Source organism: Physeter macrocephalus, chromosome 11, assembly GCF_002837175.3.
Source record: "Physeter macrocephalus isolate SW-GA chromosome 11, ASM283717v5, whole genome shotgun sequence".
NCBI lineage: Eukaryota > Metazoa > Chordata > Mammalia > Artiodactyla > Physeteridae > Physeter > Physeter macrocephalus.
Window position 1 is genome coordinate 46074642 of NC_041224.1, and position 4836 is coordinate 46079477.

Here is a 4836-nt window from a genome sequence, read left to right on the forward strand (position 1 = left end):
TGCCGAATTTGCAAGAGGTATAAAGACCAGAAAAATGTTGAGAGTAGAAGCTGAGAATATTGGATAATCTGCAAAACAAAAGAATTCTCTTTTAAACAATTAAGTTTTAACAGCACATGGATAAATGATGCTGTCTGAACATTTGTTAGACTACCTTGAAGCTTTTTATTGAGAATCTTAAATTTGTTGAAAAATTGGAGATCATTATGGCAGTGGAAAAATATTTTAAAAGAGGTGTATTTTTGACTCATTCATTCATTTTTCAAATTATTTTTTCACTCAGCCTACATTTATGGAGCACTCACTGTCTGCTAGGCATATGCTAGTTTCTGAGAGCACAAAAGTCACCAAAAACAGGGTTATTACTCTCATGGAGCTTACAGTATTGATTGATTACTACAGTTGCATAGCCTAGGTCAAGTCACATTCTACAGCCTCTTTTAACCTATAAAAATGAGGGGTTTGGACTCAGGCAGTAAATAATCTCTTTCCTTTCTAATTCTGAAACAATCCTGTAATTATATAAAGCATTTGTAGAATGGTTGGAAATAAGGACCTATCTACCATGGCAACTCTAAGTGTTGGTGATAAAGTGTGTTTGCACCTTGGAGCACCCAAGCAAAACAAACATCTCTGGTTCCTGCTTGGTGAGGTGTGAAAGTGGGTGAAAAAAGCAAGTCAAAACAGCTGCCAGGGGGCTTCCCTACTGGCGCAGTGGTTAAGAATCTGCCTGCCAATGCAAGGGACATGGTCTCGATCCCTGGTCCAGGAAGATCCTGCATGCCGGGGAGCAACTAAGCCTGTGTGCCACAACTACTGAGCGTGCGCTCTAGAGCCCGTGAGCCACAAGTACTGAAGCGTGCGTGCCTAAAGCCCATGCTCCGCAACAAGAGAAGCCACTGCAATGAGAAGCCCACGCACTGCAACAAAGAGTAGCCCCCTCTCGCCGCAACTAGAGAAAGCCCTCACGCAGCAACGAAGACCCAACGCAGCCAAAAATTAAATAAATAAATAACTATTTTTTAAAAAACAGCTGGCAGGAACTTTTCCCCTTTTGCATCTGATTTGCTCTCCATTTTGCTTTCCCCTAGTGTTGCAAAGACTTGAGTAATTAACTTCAAAAAAGTTAGCTCATCTTCAGCTAGGAGGTAATCCCCTCAATTTTGATGTTTTGCTGACATGGGCAGTGTATAACAAAACTGTGTGTTTAATGGAGGTGCTTACTAACTAAGGTGATGAGGATAACTGGTTTGCTCACTTTATTAGTACAAGGCTGTTACTGTTACCAAGGTCATGGAACCAGTCCAGGCTACCAGAATGAGCTCCACCAAAGCAGAGACTGGTGCATTTTTCTTCTTGTATCTCTAACACCAAGCATAGGATCTGGCACAGAGTAGGAGCTCAATACATGTCAACCTTTGTATTCACCAATAAAATATTCTTGTACATGCCCACAAACTGTACCTCTAATACCAGTTGGCAGTTACTCCCTAGTGGAATAAAGCTAGATAGAGAGCTGGGAAATCAGTGGGTGGCACAAACTTCATACATGAAGGATACGTTTTCATTATACTTTTGGTATTGTCTTATAATAGTAGGAGCTCGTTGTGGGTTGAATTGTGCCTTCCAAAATGATATATTGATGTCCTAACCCCAATACCTGTGAATGTGACCTTATTTGGAATTAGGGTCTTTGCAGATGTAATCAAGTTAAGATGTAGTCATGCTGGAGTGGGGTGGGCCCTAAATCCAATTACAAGTGTCCTTATAAAGTGAGAGAGATTTGACGACAGAGGAGAGACAAGGAAGATGGCCATGTGACCGGGCAACAGAGATTGGAATGATGCAGTTGCAAGCCAAAGAATGCAGAAGATTACCACGAGCCACCAGAGTCTAGTAAGAGGCAAGGAAGGATTCTTCTCCAGAAATTTCAGAGGGAGCATGTCCCTGCCAGTATCTTGCTTTTGTCCTTTTCATCTTCAGAACTGTGACGGAATAAATTTCTGTTGTCTTAAGCCACTCAAGTTTGTTGTATTTTGTTACTGTAGCCCTAGGAAACTAATATAGAACTCCAGCAAAGAATATTGCCATGATTTTTTCTTGGCCTGTAAGTTGCATTGCTGATATTGCAAGTTTTCTAAAACTTCCAGATTCTCAATGGTCACCAAATCATGGAGATCTTTAGTTCTATAAAAATTACAGTAAATCAGTTGGAAATGTGAAGAAAATCTCTCTAGTGTCACAAAAGAACAACTTTATGATCATGAATAATAAGTGGTTGAGAATCATCACATGAAAATACACTGTTTTAGATATGGTGATTGGTAGAACTCTTTTCATCATATTGTGGAAATAAAGACTAGTAGAATTAACTGGAATGTATAGATAAATCTTCTAAGGTAAGTAAAAAAATATCAAACTGTGTACTTTTAGTTCTTGAAGCAACAAGAGGAAAGGCATGCTATCTTTTCTGTACCTAAATTGTTTCTGATTGTTCAGTCATATTTATTACAGTTCATTTCTTCCTAAGGGAGAAAGATCATGGAGTCGTTGCTAAGATATTGTTCTCATGTAAACAACCCTCCACCTTCTTTTAAATCGGTTGGCTGATCTGTCCTTTTATGAGACTCCTGTTTGTTCACCTTCTTTAACCACCGGTATAAGGAAGTGAAAAATGATTCTTTCTGGTTCCTGCTTGCAGAAGTGACTGTAGTACTCAGAAATATGAAAGCTTCTAAACTTCAAGCCATGGGAACCTTTCATCTGAAGGTTTGCTGAGCTGCTAGAGGTCTCTGAGCCATCAAGACTTAAGATCTTTTCAAAAGTTAAAAATAATTGTTCATTTTTGTGACAGTAATTGTGCTCAGCACTTCACATATATTATACATTTGATCCTGAGAGGGTGATATTATCTTGTAGATTAGGAGACTGGGGCTCTGAGATGAATAAGTTTCCCAAGGCTGCGGTTAGTAAGTAGAAGCAGCCTGCTTCCTAAGTGGGCTCATTTAATTTCCATTACAACATGATAAAGTAGGTTAAATTATTCCACATTTTTCAAATGGGGAAACTAATACTCAGAAACATTGAGAATGGTTGCACATTTGGAATGTAAATTGGTTTATGTAAACTTAAGCTCAGTGCTTTGAGATGTAAGTTCTAAATAGAATGGCTGTGTTTGGTTTGTTATATGTAAACTCCAAAGAGCAAATAGTCACACTTAGTTAATAACAGCAGCTAATATTTCTTGAGCATTTAAGTAGTAAGCACTATACTGAGTGCTTTATAGGTATTAGTTCATTTAATCCTCACAATATACCCATGAAGTATTATTATCCCTATTTTATAATCAAATAAACAGGAAAAGGGAAGTTAAATAACATGCCAAAAGTCAAGCAATTAGGAAGTGTCAGAGCCAGGATTCACACCCAAGGAGCATGACTGTGGAGCTTATGTCCTTAACTACCACCTAGTACTGGTCCCATATAGTTTGGTTTTCCTCCTAAACCCTGTATCTTCTTGCCACTGGGCTTTTGCCATTTCCCCTACAAAATGTTCCTCCCCAGTTCCTATCTAAACCCTTGTGGACTTTCAGGGCCCAAAATCTTACTTCACAATGCCTTCTAACGCTCACACTCACACACACCCATCTGTCTTTTCTATGAACTCATGTTTTATTTATGATCTTAAAACCACATACTATATATTTTTTTATCTTTTTATGGGCAGAGATGAACTGTGACCTCGGGTTCCTTTTTATTTCTTGTGTTGACTGATACCAAACTGGGCACAAAGCCTGAAGTAATTACTGAAGACCTGAGGCCATCACTATTCTCTAGAACTACTCCAGCCAATACAGTAGCCACTGGTCACATGTGGCTATTGAGCACTTGTAATGTGACTAGTGAAACTGAGAAACTGCGTTTTCCATTTTAATTTAAATATAAACTGAATGACTGGTTCTTGATTCCATGATTAGAAAATTAAGTATGTTTGGAACAACTTAGGTATATGAATCTACTTTTTCCAACTGCAGATTGTAGGAAATATAAATATAGATCAATTATTTCTTTTTTTTCCAACCAAATTTTTTATTGTAGCAAAATTCACATAACATAAAATTCACCATTTTAACCATTTTAAAGTGTACAGTTTAGTGGCAATTAGAACATTCACAATGTTGTGCAACCATCACCACTATCAGTTCCAGAACATTTCCAACGCCCTAAAAAAACCCTTGTACCCACCACCATTTAGCAATCACTCTTCATCCTCCCTCCCCCAAGTCCCTGGTACCCACAACTCTGCTTCCTGTCTGTATGGATTTGCCTCTGTTGCACATTTCACATAAATGGATCAACCAACATTTTTCAGGCTCAGCACCTGCTAGGCACCAAGGGTATGAAGATAAATATGACAATCTGCTCTTAATGAGATCACTTTCAACTGGGATGAAACAGATTAAAAAAAAATCATAGTAGAATGTGATGTGACGATTATTGTAAAAAAAATATGAACATTGTGAGAAAACAGATGAGGGAGATAAGGGATGCTGCAAGAAGTAAGATTTGAATTTGGGCACCGGGGCAGAAGTTTGCTAGACCAATGAGGGTGGGCAGGAGGGTGGTGTAGAAAAGAGGGAGCCGGAGTAGGACAGGGAGAGTGTGACCAAGGCACTATATCAATTATTTCTAATGAAAATTTCGCATCCAAATTGAAATGTGCTGAAAGTCTGAAATATACACCAGATTTCAAAGACTTAGTATAAAAAAAGGAATGTAAAATTTTTTTTTTTTTTTTTTTGCGGTACGCGGGCCTCTCACCGTTGTGGCCTCTCCC